General features: G+C 34.7%; 1 long non-coding RNA gene across 1 annotated transcript; it reads left to right on the top strand.

Annotated features, from left to right (window-relative positions):
- The first annotated feature begins 988 nt into the window (after nt 1-988).
- LOC111906556 (uncharacterized) lies at nt 989-2,494 on the top strand. The gene is made up of 2 exons (XR_002855278.3): nt 989-1,744; nt 2,039-2,494. It is a non-coding gene; the product is annotated as an uncharacterized LOC111906556 (long non-coding RNA).
- The last annotated feature ends 19,479 nt before the right edge of the window (nt 2,495-21,973 follow it).

A 21,973-nucleotide genomic window follows, 5' to 3' on the forward strand; every position in this document is an offset into this window, starting at 1 on the left:
AAAAAATTAATCTAACAGATACAGAAAACAGGGAAAAAATGAAGATCGACAGAAGCACAAATCGACAGCAAGGAAAAAAACACGAATGAAAGCAGACAAAGAAAGACGAATGCAGACAGTAGGAACAAACACGAACCTGTGTGGTCGAAGGAAAAATCGACAACTCCGGTGTTGCGGTGGGCTGCGACGATCTCCGGCCGGTGGCGAGGAGATGGCTAACGGCGGTGAGCAGGGGAGGATCGTTTGAGGAGTCAACGATAGGAGCATACGATCGTCGTTGGAGGAGGCGTATGTGATATGTTGTATAAGGTTATTAGGTCAAATATATTTACTTTATTTCCATAATTGTAGGATTTCAATTAAATGATTTCCTTAATTAAAAGTACAAAAGGTCCAAAATACCCTTTATTGATTTATTTAATTATTTATTATTTCTTGAATTCTCATTGGTGCATTTAGGCACACAATATTTGTTGAAAACATTTGAACCTAACTCTCTCTCTCCCTCTCTCTCTCTCTCTCTCTATATATATATATATATATATATATATATATATATATATATATATTATAATTGTCCAATGTTCTTATAATTCAACTTATAACTTGATTTACTTTTAAAATTTTTATAAATTTCACATTTATCTCCCCCTCAAATAATTTTCATTTTCAACTATAATATATATAGCCTAATAGGTGTTCGGGAAAAAAAAAGATGTGATGTAAGAGGAAGATAATAGTGAAATTTCGAAATGTTGATTGCAAAATCAAGTTAATAATCAAAATTAAAGAACATATAATGAATATATCAAACAAAACGAAGTATTATGGTGAGTTTGGGTACCTAAGCTTATGTACCTTTAAGGGTATATTCACTTTTCCCATATATATATATATATATATATATATATATATATATATATATATATATATATATATATATATATATATATATATATATATATATATATATATATATTAAAACATAGTAAATTTTGGAAAAATTGGTCTAACTAAATTGAGAAATTAAATTTCACATAAAGAAAAATTATAATTAAATAGACACATACATTTAGTTATTAAAACATATATAAATATCAAGGTATTAAGTTGACTAGCAACTAAAGATTAGTCGGCCTTGGGATTATACAATCAAAGTTCAATTTAGCCATAGTGGGGATGGAACCTAGGTCGTTTTCTTAAATATGAATCAACCTTACCTAGTAGGTGATAGTCAATATGCGAACCAGTTATATGCATTATAATATATAGGGTAAATTACACAGATGGTGTCTATGGTTCAGGGTATTCTATATGTTTTGTCCGTAACAATCTTTTTTAATTCGGACCGTCCTTATTTTTTATTTTTATTGTATGTTTGATCCATGTCTATGTCAAAAAGACTAAGGGCCTGTTTGATTAGATGCTGATTGGGTCCAGTCAGAGGTTTTTGTCTGACTCGGTCCAGTCAGATTGTTTGTTTTGCATTTGATCTGGTCCATATCTCTGACTTGGTCCGCCAATAGTTGCTGATTCGGTCCGTCAAAAAAAAAAAGAGCTGACCGAGTAAAATCATTTGTTTGTCCTTCTCCTCCCAAAATATGCGTAATCCTTCGCAGCTCTTCTTCCTCGTCGCCAAAGAACGAACGCAAGGACAGCTAGCTCCACCGCTTCCTCCTCAAACTCCGGCCTCCTCCTCCAGAATCGTCCTCCATCGCAATCATCGTCTCCGGCCTCCTTCATCGTTAGTTTCTTCTCTAATCTCCTCTCTATCTCTGCAACACGATTTCTGATTCACAATAGATTTCCAGTTATGGGATACCTTGTATTGCTTCTGTAAAGAACTTCATTTTGGTTGATTCTAGAAAAAAATAATCAAATCGATTAGCTTGATTTTGGAAATTAATTTGAAGATTTAATTGTGTTTCTGTGTCGGTCTGGAAAAAAAATCAAATCGACTAGCTTGATTTTGGAAATTAATTTGAAGATTTAATTGTGTTTCTGTGTCGGTCTGGAAAAAAAAAATCAAATCGACTAGTTTGATTTTGATCAAGAAGCAAAAGAAATCAGATGCAAGACGATGCGGCTATGATTTACAATAGTAAATGGAAGCATTAATTGAGTTTAAAGTCAAAGAAGTTTGGATGGTCAAAATTGGAGTTCCATCCTTAACAATCAATCGGGAAGTTAGTTTTGTGCTGATGTTTGCAAATTGAAAAAGATGCGATCAAAAGGAAATTCAAAGGCGTTCAAAATCGATATGTTTTATTGTATATGGATTATGAGTTTTATTGTATATGGATTATGAAGTATGGGGTTGATGATAATAGCTTGAGAAAGAATGGGAAGAAGGAAAAAAGAACAATTTTGTACATACGGAATATGTGTGTAGATTGTCAAATTTATACCTTAAAGTGTTGTGTATTATATGGTTACTTTTGGATTTTATATGCTATTTTATTTAAGGGTAATATAATTATTTTGTTTTACTGTAGGTTGAATGTTTTTACGAAGAAATGTTGTTTGAGGGTAATATAGTCATTTTGCACAATCAGTCAAATGTAAAATCAAACAACAAGTTTCAGTCAGAAGTTAACTCAGTTAGAACTTCTAACTCAGTCAGCGTCTAACTCAGTCAGTTCTTACCCAGTTAGCAGCTATCAAACGACCCCTAATTTATCCTCATCCACTTATTTATTTATTATTTATATTATTATTATTATTAAAAACATAATTATATAAGAGGATCTACCTTCTCCATGAATCCAACCCACCCGCTTCGTCCTTCCCTTCCCGTTCACCTCTTCTTCCGTTAATCCTCCACACAACCACCTCAAACCCCTTTGTCTTCTCTGGCAAAACCTTCGGTAAACCACCACCATAAACATGAAGAAACCAGGAAAAGATACCAGCAAATCTAAAGCAAACCCGAATATCAAACATGTCGGATAAATCAGATCAGGAAAACCTTTACATAATCCAGATCCTCGAAGAAGGTGGAGGAAGCCGGAGAAACTAGAGAGTTCGATGTTGACACCCTCGTAAATAAAAAGGCGGACCTCCCTCGTCTTTTTCATTGTCGTTCAAACTTTCCCTCCATAGAAACTGTTGAAATACCATCAATGTTAGGTGTTACTGTGACATGAGATGTCGGAGTTGGTGGAAGGGGTGCTGGAGAAGACGCATGTGACGACGACGATTAGGTTCTATTGTGCAAAATAACCACATCAAGCTTCTTTCATTTTAATTTTTGAATATGATAGTTTAGGCAAAAAAAACCATCTCAAATCGTGAACTCAACGAGATACAACATACCTTGGTCAGAAAAATCAACGACTTCTTTTTCTTGCTTTGACGTGGATTCTTGGAACACGGGCGACTCTGGAACATGAATTAAAAATGTGTTTTTGAAAAAAAAATCTAGATTTGATGGAGGCTTGTAAGAAATTAGGTTTTGACTTTTTTTTTTCTTGTTGAAATCATTGATTGAAATCGGTTTTTCCTGGTTGAAATTATAGCTTGAAATCGTTTTTTTTTTTGTTTGGATTTGTTTCACGTTTGTTACAAATCTGATTTTGGTTTTTGTTGGGTTGAAATCAGTTTAACCATTTGATGCAAGTTTGTTAATATTCAGGTTTTGATGTTTTTATGGTTGAAATCCAGTTTTGGTTTAGTTAATTTTTTTTTTCCGGTGATGTGGGTGGCAATATAGTCGGAGAAGACGAAGGTGGCATTAGAGGAGATGAGTCGGAGGAGTTGAGCGGGGCCCATTTAATATTTCTAAATATATAAACAAAAAAATAATTTACAAATAATTAATATAAAGATAAAAAAAAAATTAGACAAGGTCATTTTAGTCTTTTTAGACATGGGGCCATGGGCCATCACCCAGTTTGTCCCCTATTGGATAGAACTTGTCCAACCCATGCTTAACATGTCGAAGAGAGAGAGAGAGAGAGAGAGAGAGAGAGAGAGAGAGAGAGAGAGAGAGAGAGAAAGAAAGAGAGAGAGAGAGAGAGAGAGAGAGGCATGCAACAGTTGAGCTTGGGCCGATGCTTGCCACAGCCACCGTGGCATACCATGGTGTATACCACGGCTATTCCCCAAAACCTTAGTACAGACAAATATATATATATATATATATATATATATATATATATATATATATATATATATATATATATATATATATATATATATATATAATATGATAGAACTATAATTCTAACCACTTTTTCGCTAAATATTCTGGCTTTTACATGTGAGAAAACTCTATAAAAGTCGTTACATTTTGATCTCATAATCGATTTGATTCTTATATGTTTTTTTTATTTAATTTAGACCAAAATCTGACAATTGTGTTCATTTTGACAATTTTACCCGACAACAGGTTATCCTACTTTTAAAATTTATAATATGGCCTAGATTTTAAATTTTATTTCAATTTTGATAAAAAAAATTTACAGTTTTGGTCCAGATTTCAAAATTTTGTTAGGAATTCAACCTTATTTTTTTCAAAATTTTGTTTTAAATATGCTTTTTGCTGTAAAAAAATCATATTTATGCAAAATTATATATATATATATATATATATATATATATATATATATATATATATTTGTGTGTGTGTTCACATAAAACACCTTAATTTTTCTATATAAAACCATTTTGTAAAAACATTTTTGTATGCAAAATACTTAGTTATAAAAATATTTTTTTTATTTTAAATACCTAATTATAAAAACGTAATTATGTGAAAATGTGTAAAATACACATATGTAAAATCTACTTTAATAAATGAAAGTTTTTTTTGCCACATGTTACACTCTTATACAATTTGCCAAATGTTATTTAGTTGTTATTTTGAATTAATTTTTTTTCCACATATCATTTTATGAATTTTTCTATTTTTTTTTTAAATTCCATAAAATATTTTAATGTAATAATTACAATAAATGTAGTAATAAATTAATATCAATTTCATTAATGAAGTTACCTTTTAATTTCAAAATTCCCAAATTAAAGCTCATTGGTTTCTTTTGTTTATTTATTTAAATCATTTGTTTAAATTTAAAAGATAAAAAATTTCAATAATAATAATTCATTATTTTTTTATTTTTTTATAAATTCAAAGATCTCAAATATTATGACTTTTATATTTAACTTTTTTTATATTGATTCATGTACTAAATGGGTGTCACAACTAGTATGTTATTATATACATATATACCTTAAAAAACTTTTCTAAAATACGTATTTATTAAATACATAAAAACAATTTTTTTTGCATACAAATATATAAATATATACAAATATGATTTTATAAATAAATGTATATAAACACGCTATAAATATAAAAATATATACAAACACCTATTTGATAATGAATCCATTTATATACATGCACATTTTATATATAAAAAGTGTATACAAACACATATTTATAAAAATATATACAAACATGTTTTTATAAAAAAATACCTACAAATATCTATTTTATAGTAAACGTATTTGTATATATTTATATATTTATTTGCATACGAATAGGTGTTTGTTTATATTTTTTTTATAAAAATATATTTGTATACATTTTTTATAAACACATATTTTATAATGAATACATTTGTATAGAAAGTATAAATTTTTTAAAGCATAAAATTTGGACCAAGTTTGTAATAAAATTTTGGACCCAGTTTGTAATTAAAATTAAATTTTAGGCCAAAAATGTAAATTTTTTTAAAGTGGAATTACCTGTTGTTCGGATTAAAATGTCAAAATTAATATAATTGCAGGTTTTTGGGGCTAAATTAATAAAAAAAAACGTATAAATACTAATTAGATTATGATGCCAAAATAAAAAGACTTTTATGATGTTTTCTCTTTACATATTGACCACTTTAGTCTGGAGGGAGTTGTGCCAAGTTTGTCACGATCCACATAGCCGCCATCAAAGAATTGTCACACCGCTTCAAAATTTTGTCATTTACATGACGTGAGTTACCACACTTGCCATGATAATTTTTTAAAAGTAATTAATATAAAAAATAATCAAAGACCAAGTTTGTAGGTTTAGCAAACGAAATAACTAAATAAAATGCATTATATAGATATAAAGGGGTTAAATTAATAATAATAATAATAATAATAATAATAATAATAATAATTAAAATTAAATAGATTTATTTAACATAAATAGGTTTTTATAAATTCAGGAGGGTACTGTGTAATTTCCTAAAGTCAATTTTGATTAAATACTTCCACTTTGAGGTGAGATCTGTCATTACACGAAACAACAGAGACTGAATCTGCCAAATATGCAAATTCGGTTGTCTTCTTCATTTATAGCATCTCCAACCCGCTCACATTCTTCATTATTTCCTCCATTTCTTCCCCCATTACATTGAGTTGTCGGTTTTAGTCCCTCGTTTTATATGTTTATATATTTCTGGTTTTTTTACCTACCAATTATTATTTAAATGTAATATTTAATACTTATAATATTGTGTTATATAGTAAATTATGTTAATTAATTATAAATATATGTTTTTTTGTTTATCAAATTCATATTAAAATTTAAATACATACTGAAATTTTAAAACACAAAAACGTATTTTACAAAAGCTTATAATTACGTATTATAAATATGATATTATTTATTTAATATTATTGTAATGAAAAAAAATAGATTATATATTTGTTAAAACCAAATTAATAGAAGGGGTGTATTTGACAATTTATATAAGTTAAAAGAATGAAATATATTTTTTGGGGGTAAAAATAAGGTAAAAAATGGAATAGGGTTGGAGATTCAACACTATTTATCCAATTTTTTACTTAATTTTTGGTGGAAAAAATGAAAATGGATTGAAGATGGTCTTAAATCATACACAACGATGGAATGAGTTTTTCACCATTTTAACGTGAAAACTTGATTCCTATGAAAGTCAAGTTATCTCAACCCTAAATAATACTCAAACCTCCTACTCTCTCTCATCGATAAATTTCCACCGAGTTGTCGAACCGAAGTCGGCATCCGAGTCCTCGACCCGTGTTCGCCGAGGTTACCAAATGGGTCCCTACCCACTTGTCCATCAAATTTTTTCCTTTTTCCATCTTTTTCATACCATAACATATAAAAACTCATTTTCTTATACCTACCAACCCGTGCAATTTTTTTATTTAATATTTTTCAAATTGAACTTTTATTAATTTAAACACATTAATAGAATGGAATTGAAAGGAAGAAGAGGTGTGGTTTTGGAATGAAATTGAGAGGGTATTTATATTGGAAAAATGAATCAAATTGTTTAAAAAAAATTACTTTTTGTTGAGAGAGAGAGAGAGAGAGAGAGAGAGAGAGAGAGAGAGAGAGAGAGAGAGAGAGAGAGGGAGAGAGAGAGAGAGGAGAGAGAGAGAGAGAGAGAGAGAGAGAGAGAGAGAGAGAGAGAGAGAGAGAGAGGAGAGAGAGGAGAGAGAGAGAGAGAGAGAGAGAGAGAGAGAGAGAGAGAGAGAGAGAGAGAGAGAGAGAGAGAGAGAGAGAGAGAGAGAGAGAGAGTTTACAGGTTATACAACCTGCCAATCATACAAATCTTGATACCTCTTCATCGCCGAAATGGGGGCCTTGGCTGTACCGCCGGTTCCCCCGATCCAAAATCGTAGACAACATTGTCCGTCCTTAGGATAATTTATTTTATAGGATGATATATTATGAATATTTAAGAAAAAATTATGTATAAGAAAATTATTATATACAAATCAATTTTCCTAACGAGTTAAAACTTAAAAGTATCATTTCTAGTGCGTATAATGCGTGAGAGTTTATGAATTATCATGACACTTTTTCGATTGACTCATTTTGTCTTTGTTTCCACAAAATTACAAAAGAAAACATTGAAAAGAAATAAAGATACATGATGTGTACTGGGTCCTTGATTTACCTTTTTAACGTAATATACATGCAACATCATTGGTATTAATTCATTATTATTACAGGATAAAATTGTAAAAATGATTCTAATAATTGTCAAAATTATTTGGTTTTGATCCAAAATTATTTTATGGTGTAAAAGGTGTCCAGTTTCGGAAACCTATTGCATTTTTTATAAAAAAATATTAACTTTTAACGGTTTGGCTATTAATATTTCTAAAATAACAATTTACCCACACAAATAATTTATGCCACAAAACTATAAGAATCATTTCTATATCTCTTATTTATAATTATATTTAACTATTATATATTGATTTTTTTTTAACTTTTTGTTATTGGGTTACATTTTATATATATATATATATATATATATATATATATATATATATATATATATATATATATATTATTGGATTATTAATTACATTTAATTAATAATTTATTAATTTCTTTTTAATAGATTATTTTTTTTGTTGGATTATGTCAAACCCAACTCTCAACTCACGACCCTTTTGTTTGGCATCACAAGCAGAACAAACGTTTATACATCATTACCTTCGGTGACAAACGTGACGAAAGATAAGTGGACGGTTATCAAGACAAAACTAAAACGGGTATTTAAAGTAACCGAACCTGAAATGGCATTAGATGAAATCTTTGTTGGGTTATTAGGATAACATCATTTATATAGTGTAAATGCAACCCTAATAGCTTTGATCTAGGTTTTTCTAATTTGAGCATACAACATTGAATACCAAAGCATAAACCCTAAATCTAGCATACTAAATCCGAAAATCACATATGATTAGGGTTTAGATCTTACCAAAATAGTTATGGGCTTAGACACCTAATCCAACAATCTTTATGTTGAAGTGTGGTTTGGATCGTCCTTTACTGTAACTCGTGCGAAACGATTGTGCCTAGCCTTAACTACAAATATGTATGAGTAAATATATGATGATGAGAATGAGTGATTTGGGGAGGCAGACGAAGAAGATTAAGATTTTGAAGATGGAGATGATGAAAATGAGTTGTTTTATTTAGACTATTAATTTCTTAGTTAATTTTTTAATTTTATTTTTATTGAATTAATTTTTTTACAACAACACCACCATCCTAATTTATTTTTAAAAAGTCTCATCCATCCTACATGTAACGTCCGCGTTTTTTGTTAGACATTAATAGAATATGTAACCAATGTGGGTAAACAATTGTAATCATTTGATAAATAAATAAAAATGAATTGTTTGAATCTATTTGATTTAAGTGTTTATATTATGTGTATATAATATTAGACGAAAACTTAATAAATAGGGCTAAAATAGATATTAAAATAAAATATTAATAATGATAAATAACCTTGATGAAAGTTGAAATAGTTGTAATGAGGATTTCGGGGATAAAAGGAACGCCTAAATCTGACTTCATTAAAGGAAGTTATGATTTTTTAAAGTTTCAGCGTAGCTGTGTTAGTATAGAAATCGAATTTTAGATCAGTTGAATTTTAGCCGAAACAATTTAAATGAGAGTCAAAGATATCGTTAATAGAAGTCTGTCGATATAAAGACAGTCAAAAAAGGATGTCGTATGAAAAAAAACATGAATTTTAAATAGAAATTAGCAGTCTAAGCCTTCTAAAATAAAAAATAAAAATAAATTGAGAATTAGCTGACAGGGTCTAAATGAAAGTTGTAGATCTCGTCGATAGCTACATATGGATATAAAGAATGTCAAAATCGGAGTTAGTACGAAGAAGACACAATTTTTTTAAAATCTGAAAAGTTTGTGTTCGCGGGGTGCACCTTCTAGAAGCAGCCATGTCACACCACGCAAAGTTGAACACGTGTCAGTGCCTCAACGGTTGATCAGATCCATGGCGCAACGTGCACCTGGTGTGGGTGCCACGTGCACACTGATTTCTCATCCTATAAATATAACTCAACCCTCCTCTGATTTCCTACACTTTCCAATTCTCTCTCTCTCTCTCTCTCTCTCTCTCTCTCTCTCCCCCTCTATCTCTCTCTATGTGTGTGTCTTGTTTCTACTCCCTTAGCCCAAAAAAATCTTAGTATTTAGGGTATTTTAACGAAGCTCTAAGGTTACTGGGTGCCCGACACTAGTAGCTATCAGGTTGGAATTCTATCAGTGCAATTTTCAGACTTTTGTTAGGAAAAATCTCTATAAGTTAAGCTACACTCACATTGCTTTCAATGTAACTTATATTTAAATTCATAGTCGTTATTATGAATCTAGAAATAAGATTTATTAGTGATTCCAAATCATTATATTGATTGATCTACTTATGGGGATGATGTCTAGGCTGGATTTAGTGAGTTGTTTAAAATGAGATCTCCAAACCATATACTCTATATACCAAACGGACCATACCTCCAATATGATCCTACTTGGTTATTCCTTGATAGATCTTGATGTAGACATTGGGATTGTTGAGGAATCTAGACTATCATTAGCCACAAAGAATATTAGACTAATACTTAGTGATAATTAAACCTAGGTCACGTCAAAGGAAAAGACAAGTACTGAAGCGAAGCGCTGCCCAACTTTCTAGTCATCCACTTTAACACGTGAGTACATATTTGCCTTCAGTTTACACATAGATATAAAGTATCTAGAGAACTAAATGGTATGTGTGTCTATTATCTATATTACTTGATATCTATCTTAGGTGAATTGTGACATCCCCATTTTCACGGCCAGAAAATACCGATTTTGTTTATTCTTTGTTTGAAAATCAGAGTAACATTTTAAATAAAAGTGTTGCGGAATTTATCCCAAAACAAAATATGATAAAGATTTATCAAAAGCATTTCCATAGAAATGTATTTCATTAAAAATATGTCACAACTAGCATTTTTAGCTAGGAAATTATAATCTCATATAAACATCATCCATTGTAAAAGCCTATACTCTAAATGAATACGATACTCTATTCTCATTCATTTATATCCCATATGTTCAAATAAGGGTTGGATACCCTAGAAATCCCGAATCAAGTTCATTATGGGCTAGGATTCTCTTATTGGGTCTAATGGACCAATAAATCTCCAACTTCACCATCTTGGGCCTAGGAACCCTAAATGGGCTCTAATTGGACCCACCTTCATGAAACATAACATTTTGGGCCATAATGGGCCTAAAATAAATTTGTTTGCCTTTAATGGGCCTATTGGGCCATAACAACTCAAATTAGCCCTAATGGACCATAACCCATTCTTTTAAGCCATATTGGGTCATAAACCACCTTAAGAGCTCAATAAGCCGAAAAGAAATTGTTGGGCCTTATGATTTCAAAGAAAGACCAAGATTGGGCCCAAAGTAATTTTTTTTACCTCTCTAGCACAATTCTCGGCCATAGATAAATAATAAAAAAAAGGGGAAAGAATGGATAAATGAAGATTAAACATGTATATGACAACTCATGTTTAACCACCATATAACTATGGTAGAATCTCATGTTTCAAGACTAGGTATTACCTCACAAATAACAAGATTATGATCTCTCTCTCTCTCTCTTCTCTCCATACTCTCGGCCAAACCCTCTCACCACCTCCATTTTTCTATCAAAAACTCTCTCAAACACTATCAAAAACCTCTTCCTTCTTCCATCAAAAATCTTGAGTTTGGTGTGTAGTTTCAAGAGGATCTTCACCTAGATCATCATCTTTGGTAAGTTTTTCATTTAGATCTATGATTTCACTTCTTGATCTATTCAAAAATCTCCTCTTACACCATACTTTCGTGAATCATACTCTTATAGCACCATAGAGCTCGAAAATCATCTCCATAATACATCTAGGGTCGAGATCTCTTCACTACTTCATTAAAACCGACTTCCAAACCCCAAGGTGAGCTTCATACCCCCTATTTTTCGGTTTTTATAAGTTTTGTGGGGGGAGAATACAAGCAAATGTGTAGATCTATGAGTATATGTATGCTTTGTGTGATTTCTATGTTTATTTACATGTTCTTATGTGATTATGGTGTTGGATCTAGTAAAAAAGAATTCAAAACCGAGATCTACATTATGTTGAATGAAATAAGTATAAATCATATTATTTCATACAAATCAACTCTAGAAAAATAACCAAGTTGGTTAATATGAACTCCTTTGGGCTAAAATCCCATCTTTGGACTTTAAATGTTAAAAATATAAAGTTAAAGGGCCCAAAATGACAAAATACAAATTCTGATGGTTGAAATGAGTCAAAACAGTTTCAACAATGTATTTTCTGGAAATATTCTCTTTTGAAGGATTAAAATGTGAAATTTTAAGCATAATGGGCCAAAAATGAACTTTTCGGCCCAATAAAGCCCAAATTGCGAGATTTTCAACTTAGAGGGGCTGAAACTGTATTTTTCTGTAAAACAGGGGACTTCTAGTGCTCCAAGTCCATTTCAAGGGTTAAAAATACTTTACATATTTAAAAGGGACCAAAGATGCAAAAAAATTCTATTTTGGGCCAAGAGTGTAAAAATTGCAAAAATAAAGGTTTCAGCCGAGAAAACTTCATTTTGAGGGACTAAAACTGTTTTTCAAATAAATTTGAGCTGGAAGATACCTTTTCAACAAGTTTTTATACTAAAGTGTCAAGAAAAATGGTTTAAGGACTAAAATGGAAATTCTTTTATACAAAGGGTCAGAATTGTAATTTATCCAAAAGAAAGGGGCCGCAAAAAGAAAAATTCTAGTGCTTTTAAACAATAAATCTGTATGACGAAATACTAGTACCACGACTATCGGCGAAATATAATACACCTTCAACACCAAAATCGTTATCAAACGAACTGATTCGGTCTCGAATCAATAACGAATCTGAAATTAATAACACGACGATACTTCAATACACACGCGGAAATTTCGGGAATTCAATACACACGTGGAAATCTCGGGAAGTCAATACACACGTGGGAATACACCAGACGTCGATACACCATCTTTGGGTCCGAAAGTTTCAAATCGTGCTTGTTGGGCCTAGCTAGCCCAATGACATGATCTTTAGGCCCGAAGGAAACTCGCTTACATGTAGTTGGGTCTTATATGACCTAATTCCGTGTAAAAGGACTTTCAATGGCTTTTGTGCTGCTGGGCCCCAAAGGTCCTTTGGTACTGCTAGCGAAGTCGAGAATTCACCAATGCGAGTCGGGCTAAGGGCCCTTCGCATTCACGATAGCCTTGAACGACTTATGGAAATATCGGGGGCTTCGCACCCTCTTTTTCTCCTCGGTTGTGGGGCTATGAGCAGTTCGGGTGGTTGGATTAAGTGAATAGTACGAACGACGCCTAAGGGATCGTTTGTATAGTTGTAAACTAGTCGTTTTCATTAATGCATGTTTATAACAATTCACAATCCATAATTAATCCAATGACACCTGGACTCATCGAATACACCCGTCGTAACGGTATAACAAAATATAAAATGCGTAATTCAAAGTGTTAGGAAAACATCGGGTTTTCCTAGGGTTTTCAATTCATACACCTGCGAGATGCATACCAAGTTCAACCATTTTTTTACATTTATAGAAACAAACAAGCATACTTACGAATCTTCACCCCTTTTATACTATACTATTTTCAGAAAATATCGGATTTTCTGGTGGTTTTCATAACGATACAAAACATTGTATTTCAAACATTACTTATGAACTCACCAACATTTCATATGTTGACGTTTTTCAAAATACTTGTATTCTCAGGTAACAGGTAAATCGAAGGGAAAAATGTACTCAGTGATGTCTGTTTAACTAGTATCGAACAATCTACTTTTTGAGAATGTAATGTTATGGAACAATGTACAAATGTAAACGCTACCATTTGTAATATTTCAATGCTTGGTGATGAATGATGTTATGTTTCATGTATATTCATTGTGATGGTATTCAATTAAGTCACAATAGCCCTCGGACGTTTCCGTCGTCTGGTTCGGGGGTGTGACAGGTTGGTATCATAGCTCTGTTTATAGTGAACTAGCATATCTAACCACACATTGATATGCAACTATAAACCAAAAGAGGGACTAACACAACTCTGAACAAAACAAGTAAAACATAACAATAAAAACACCCTTGCTTGTATTAGGAAAAAGAACATAATACCGAACCAAACAAGATAAGACTAGTATCTCGGTTAAGCCAGGACTGTTCTTAGTTGTATCAAGGAATGGCTGTAGCCTGATCAACTATATTCCCTCCAAAGTACAACCATCACATGTCTGGAAGAAATCATGATAGCTAGGGAATCTAAAAACATACCCCTTAATCTCCAAGAAGGGAACCTCAACTAAATCTATGCAATAGTTGTAGAATTATATGAGTAATTTGTATGCTATTTGTTTCTAGTATTCATAGCCCTTCGTGCAATACGCTATAGAAAAGTATCATTAGCCAGGAAACCCTATCTCCCTAGTCAAGGAATAGTAGGGTGGCTCGACCCAGAGGAAGAACCACAGGAGGAACATGAAGTAGAACTCGCAAGTGAACCCGCTGAGTCAATAGTGGACCTCGAAGAGGAAGAGCCCAAGGGCAATGATGATGATGACTCGGATGCAGAATCTGATGTCATCAATCATCCATGAAAAGCCAGAGTACCGACTTATCGTGTGGGCCCCGGTGGCCCCATGCCCCCTTGGGCATACGATATTTGGAGATAGAGTCATCAGCAGGGGATACGACGACACTAGGGTAGGAACTGAGGTCTCTCCGACCATTAGCCATAGAGGACCAACTGACCGGGCCCTCCCAGTCATGGTCCGGCGCACCTGAGGCATTGATAACCGAGCTCAGGACACCCCAAATCGAACAGAACAAATGCGGTTTGCTATTGAGAGAGACAAGAGACAAACAAAGGAAGTGAACGGAGACTCCCGAGCGAGACAGTTAGTTTGGGAAGTACGACTACAAGATATCGAACAACAAGTAGCTCGTCTCCGAGGTGCATCCGCTTCATCAGCACCACCACCAGACACTTCCCACCACAATTAGGGTCAACCTTTTCTTTTTCCCCCTACTATCCGATATGACACTCTTTCGTGTACTAAGATGGTACTTAAGGATCTCGAAACCGAAACAATCCATATCCTCTGAGGGTAGACGTAACGATCGTGCCAAATCTGCGATTACCTACTACCGTAAATACATCATAGGGATGTAGATGGGGGCAGTAAGAATTATACAAGATGCAAAATTTATAGAGTACAACCAAAAATGACGATCATTACTTACGATTTGGATTATCAACGTGCAGCAGGAAAATGCCATCCCGCAAGAATAACAAGCGCACCCGCGAGACACCGCTCCTGCAGATGGACTCTGCTACATTCCAAGCTGCTGTAACGGCAGCAGTAACCGCTGCAATGGCGCAAATCAATGCAAACAACCCCAATGGAGGCGGGAATAGCATTGACAACTCCAGCCAAAGGAACGAACATGGAAACCAACAAGTGACAACCAATCAAGGATCTCCAAACCCCAAGCTTAAGAGCAGGAAGCTGAGATCTAGAAGTAAGAGAAAGGGAAAACACACTCAACGGTTCTCAAGGAAGCAACATGTTGTTGCTGTTCATGCGACCATGACCCCTATTACACTAGCAACCAGGAGACCATATGCTGGAAACCTTCCAAAATGCAACCAGTGCAAATTCCATCATAATTGAGCCTGCCGGGAGATGCATTGTAACAAATGCAACCGAAAGAATCACATCGCCAAATTCTGTAGAACTTATCCATGCCAGAATCGTCAGCCAAATGAAAACGACAACAATTGCAACAACCCTAACAACAACACCGATGATGAGACCATTCACGCCTGCTATTGGTGTGGAGGAACCAGTCACTTCAGGTGCAATTGCCCCAAGGATAACAATCAAGGAGCAGAAGGATCGGAAATGGTCCTAACCTTGGGTCAGAGCGAAGCAGTCCAAGACCCAATGGTTGTTATTGGTACGTTCCCACTTAACAACTCTTCCGCTTACCCCTTATTCAATAGTGAAGCTGAGTGAAGTTTCGTTAGTAACAAATTCGAGCACTTACTAAAACAACAACCCCCAAGCTAAGCGAAGCCTTTACGGTGGACATGGCCAATGAGGAAAAACCGAATTAACATAGGATATTTTTGTGGAGTACACCTTAACACTAAACAACCATTCATTTCAAATAAAATTTAATGCCAGTAAATATTAGGAGTTTTGATGTGATAATCGGCATGGTTGGGTTAAGCCCCTACTGTGCTGATACTATGTGTCACGAGAGGGCCGTTTGCCTTCACCTTCCCAATCACAAAACTCTAATAATCCATGGTGATAAACTTGGCGCCAATCCTCTTTCTATCTCGTGCATCAAGGCACATAAGTGTATGCACCAGAAGAACTACGTTTTCCTCACTCTTGTTGGGGTCAAGACCAAGGCAGACGTAAGCATACAAAGTATTCCAGTAGCATGCGATTTTTCCGGATGCATTTCCTAGAGAACTTCCAGGAATACCCCGAGAGACAGGTCGAAATTCGAATCGACCTAATACCGGGAACCACATCAATTTCCAATTCACCCTATAGGTCGACTCCCGCCGAAAATTCACAAGTTATCCAGTCTACTGAGTAGAATTGTTGCGCAAAGGATTCATCAGACCAAGCTTCTCTACATGAAGAGCTCCGATCTTGTTCTTCAAGAAGACGGATCCTTCAGAAGGTTCATCGATTTTAGGAAATTGAATAAGCTCCCTATCAATAATCGATACCCACTCCCTTGGACTGACGATCTATTTGGCCAGCTCCAAGGAGCTAGTTACTTCTCTAAAATAGATCTAAGAACCGGTTATCATCAACTTCGAGTCTGAGAAGACGACATTCCAAAAACTGCCTTCTGAACTCGTCACGACCATTTCAAATTCATTATGATACCCTTCGGTCTAACAAATGCTCCCACGGTATTCATGAACCTTACGAACTGAGTTTCCTAACCATTCCTAGTTAGCCCTTTCATTATTTTCATCAATAACATATTCGTCTACTCACGAAGCAAGAACAAAACACTGTCAACATCCACGACCAGCCTTGAAAACGTCAAAGTCGGAGAATATCGCGAAGTAAACATTACGTGGATGGAAGAAACTCTCGGAGTTGAAAGGCGAAGCTTATAGGAATGCGAGTTGAATTGGGTGCTATCTGGGTGATCGTCAATAGGTTAACCCAATCTGCCCATTTCCAGCTAATACAGATCGTGAGACTCCATGAAGTATCAGCATCTATTATCTCGGATCGAGATAACGAGATTACTTCAAGACTTTAACAGTCATTCCAGAAGACTATGGGAACATAGCTAAGTATGAGCATTGCTTACCACTCTCAAACCACTAACCAAAGCGAACGAACTATTCAACCACTCAAATTCATGCTACAAGTATAGGTGTTTGAGTTCAACAAGTCAGGGGATACCCGGTTTCCCTTGACTAAATTCTCATACAATAACAACTATCGCACGAGCATCAAGATTGCTCCTTTTGAAACTCTTTATAGTCATAAATGCAGATCACTCGCCAATATTCTTATGAGACCAGAAACCATTTGCGAAACAACAGAGAAAATAATCCAAATCAAAGCTTGACTTCAAACATCGCGAGACCAACATAAGAGCTATTCTGACAAGCGGCGTAAGCCATTAGGATGTCAAGTCGGGGATCGCGTGTTATTAAAGGAATCTCCTTGGAAAGGAATGATTCGCTTTAGGAGCCAAGAAAACCAAACCCACGATACATCGGACTGTTCGAGATTCTTGCTCGGATTGGTCCAAAGACTTATAGGCTGCAACTGCCTGTAGATAGGGGTGCAAACGAGCCAAGCTACTCGTGAGCTACTCGAGATCGGATCGTTAAAAGCTCGACTCGAAATCGATTTTAACTGAGCCTGAGCCGAGCTTGAGCTTAATATTAAGCTCGTTTATTAAACGAGCTCGAGCTCGAGCCCATGTCACTAAGCTCGATTAGGCTCGCGAGCCTAAACGAGCCTTTATATAATATAATTTATTATTATTTTTATATATTAAAATAAAAACATATTTCGGGATTAGGGATTTAGGGTATTAGTAAACGAGCTTCTTAACGAGCTCAAGCCGAGCTTAAGCTTATTTAGACACGTCAGACAAATAACAAGCCGAGCCCGAGCCCGAGTCGAGCTTGTATAATTATTTACGAGCTCGAGCCGAGCTCAGTACAAGAAGCTCTAATCGAGCCGAGCTCGAGCTCGAGCCTCGTATAACTTAAACGAGCCCGAGCCGAGCCTGACCAGGCTCGGGCTCGGCTCGGCTCGTTTGCACCCCTACCTGTAGAGCTCAGCTACGTACCCCCTGTATTCCGCGTCTCGAATCTGAAAAGATGCATATCAGATGAGACTCTTATCATTCCTTTACAAGAAATCGAAATAAACGAGAATCTCCTAATCGCCAAAGAACCAGTCGAAGTATTGGGTAGGAAAGTAAAGCGTACAAAACAAAGCCACATTTTGATTGTGAAGGTTCGATGGAACACTAAGCGTGGACCGAAATTCACATGGAAACGCGAAGATCAGACGAAGTACCTATTCTCTCATTTATGAACCTATCTTTCGAAAGAATTTCGGGACGAAATTCCCTCTAACGGGGGGATGATGTCACAACTAGCATTTTTAGCTAGGAAATTATAATCTCATATAAACATCATCCATTGTAAAAGCCTATACTCTAAATGAATACGATACTCTATTCTCATCATTTATATCTCATATGTTCAAATAAGGGTTGGATACCCTAGAAATCCCGAATCAAGTTCATTATGGGCTTGGATTCTCTTATTGGGTCTAATGGACCAATAAATCTCCAACTTCACCATCTTGGGCCTAGGAACCCTAAATGGGCTCTAATTGGACCCACCTTCATGAAACATAACATTTTGGGCCATAATGGGCCTAAAATAAATTTGTTTGCCTTTAATGGGCCTATTGGGCCATAACAACTCAAATTAGCCCTAATGGACCATAACCCATTCTTTTAAGCCATATTGGGTCATAAACCACCTTAAGAGCTCAATAAGCCGAAAAGAAATTGTTGGGCCTTATGATTTCAAAGAAAGACCAAGATTGGGCCCAAAGTAATTTTTTTTACCTCTCTAGCACAATTCTCGGCCATAGATAAATAATAAAAAAAGGGGAAAGAATGGATAAATGAAGATTAAACATGTATATGACAACTCATGTTTAACCACCATATAACTATGGTAGAATCTCATGTTTCAAGACTAGGTATTACCTCACAAATAACAAGATTATGATCTCTCTCTCTCTCTCTTCTCTCCATACTCTCGGCCAAACCCTCTCACCACCTCCATTTTTCTATCAAAAACTCTCTCAAACACTATCAAAAACCTCTTCCTTCTTCCATCAAAAATCTTGAGTTTGGTGTGTAGTTTCAAGAGGATCTTCACCTAGATCATCATCTTTAGTAAGTTTTTCATTTAGATCTATGATTTCACTTCTTGATCTATTCAAAAATCTCCTCTTACACCATACTTTCGTGAATCATACTCTTATAGCACCATAGAGCTCGAAAATCATCTCCATAATACATCTAGGGTCGAGATCTCTTTACTACTTCATTAAAACCGACTTCCAAACCCCAAGGTGAGCTTCATACCCCCTATTTTTCGGTTTTTATAAGTTTTGTGGGGGGAGAATACAAGCAAATGTGTAGATCTATGAGTATATGTATGCTTTGTGTGATTTCTATGTTTATTTACATGTTCTTATGTGATTATGGTGTTGGATCTAGTAAAAAAGAATTCAAAACCGAGATCTACATTATGTTGAATGAAATAAGTATAAATCATATTATTTCATACAAATCAACTCTAGAAAAATAACCAAGTTGGTTAATATGAACTCCTTTGGGCTAAAATCCCATCTTTGGACTTTAAATGTTAAAAATATAAAGTTAAAGGGCCCAAAATGACAAAATACAAATTCTGATGGTTGAAATGAGTCAAAACAGTTTCAACAATGTATTTTCTGGAAATATTCTCTTTTGAAGGATTAAAATGTGAAATTTTAAGCATAATGGGCCAAAAATGAACTTTTCGGCCCAATAAAGCCCAAATTGCGAGATTTTCAACTTAGAGGGGCTGAAACTGTATTTTTCTGTAAAACAGGGGACTGCTAGTGCTCCAAGTCCATTTCAAGGGTTAAAAATACTTTTCATATTTAAAAGGGACCAAAGATGCAAAAAAATTCTATTTTGGGCCAAAAGTGTAAAAATTGCAAAAATAAAGGTTTCAGCCGAGAAAACTTCATTTTGAGGGACTAAAACTGTTTTTCAAATAAATTTGAGCTGAAAGATACCTTTTCAACAAGTTTTTATACTAAAGTGTCAAGAAAAATGGTTTAAGGACTAAAATGGAAATTCTTTTATACAAAGGGTCAGAATTGTAATTTATCCAAAAGAAAGGGGCCGCAAAAAGAAAAATTCTAGTGCTTTTAAACAATAAATATGTATGACGAAATACTAGTACCACGACTATCGGCGAAATATAATACACCTTCAACACCAAAATCGTTATCAAACGAACTGATTCGGTCTCGAATCAATAACGAATCCGAAATTAATAACACGACGATACTTCAATACACACGCGGAAATTTCGGGAATTCAATACACACGCAGAAATCTCGGGAAGTCAATACACACGTGGGAATACACCAGACGTCGATACACCATCTTTGGGCCCGAATGTTTCAAATCGTGCTTGTTGGGCCTAGCTAGCCCAATGACATGATCTTTAGGCCCGAAGGAAACTCGCTTACATGTAGTTGGGTCTTATATGACCTAATTCCGTGTAAAAGGACTTTCAATGGCTTTTGTGCTGCTGGGCCCCAAAGGTCCTTTGGTACTGCTAGCGAAGTCGAGAATTCACCAATACGAGTCGGGCTAAGGGCCCTTCGCATTCACGATAGCCTTGAACGACTTATGGAAATATCGGGGGCTTCGCACCCTCTTTTTCTCCTCGGTTGTGGGGCTATGAGCAGTCCGGGTGGTTGGATTAAGTGAATAGTACGAACGACGCCTAAGGGATCGTTTGTATAGTTGTAAACTAGTCGTTTTCATTAATGCGTGTTTATAACAATTCACAATCCATAATTAATCCAATGACACCTGGACTCATCGAATACACCCGTCGTAACGGTATAACAAAATATAAAATGCGTAATTCAAAGTGTTAGGAAAAAATCGGGTTTTCCTAGGGTTTTCAATTCATACACCTGCGAGATGCATACCAAGTTCAACCATTTTTTTTTTTACATTTATAGAAACAAACAAGCATACTTATGGATCTTCACCCCTTTTATACTATACTATTTTCAGAAAATATCGGATTTTCTGGTGGTTTTCATAACGATACAAAACATTGTATTTCAAACATTACTTATGAACTCACCAACATTTCATATTTTGACGTTTTTCAGAATACTTGTATTCTCAGGTAACAGGTAAATCGAAGGGAAAAATGTACTCAGTGATGTCTGTTTAACTAGTATCGAACAATCTACTTTTTGAGAATGTAATGTTATGGAACAATGTACAAATGTAAACGCTACCAGTTGTAATATTTCAATGCTTGGTGATGAATGATGTTATGTTTCATGTATATTCATTGTGATGATATTCAATTAAGTCACAATAGCCCTCGGACGTTTCCGCCGTCTGGTTCGGGGTTGTGACAAAATACTAGGGATGTCATGTTCGATAAATATCATAAGCATAAACAATACAACATAGGCCTTACTACATTTCCGTATTTACAGGCCTAAAATCCCTTGATCTCTCATCCCAAGACGTCACATCTATGCTCATGCACCACTACCTGTAATACAAGAAACTAAGTGGGTCAGACTTTGGAGTCTGGTGAGCACATAGGGTTTTCAAACCATAATAAATAAGTTTATTAATTTCATCAATCAACAATAACCCGATTACCCATTCCCCTTATCCTCTCTTTACGTCCCTAAGGAT

Source organism: Lactuca sativa, chromosome 1 (genome assembly GCF_002870075.4).
Source record: "Lactuca sativa cultivar Salinas chromosome 1, Lsat_Salinas_v11, whole genome shotgun sequence".
Taxonomy (NCBI): Eukaryota; Viridiplantae; Streptophyta; class Magnoliopsida; order Asterales; family Asteraceae; genus Lactuca; species Lactuca sativa.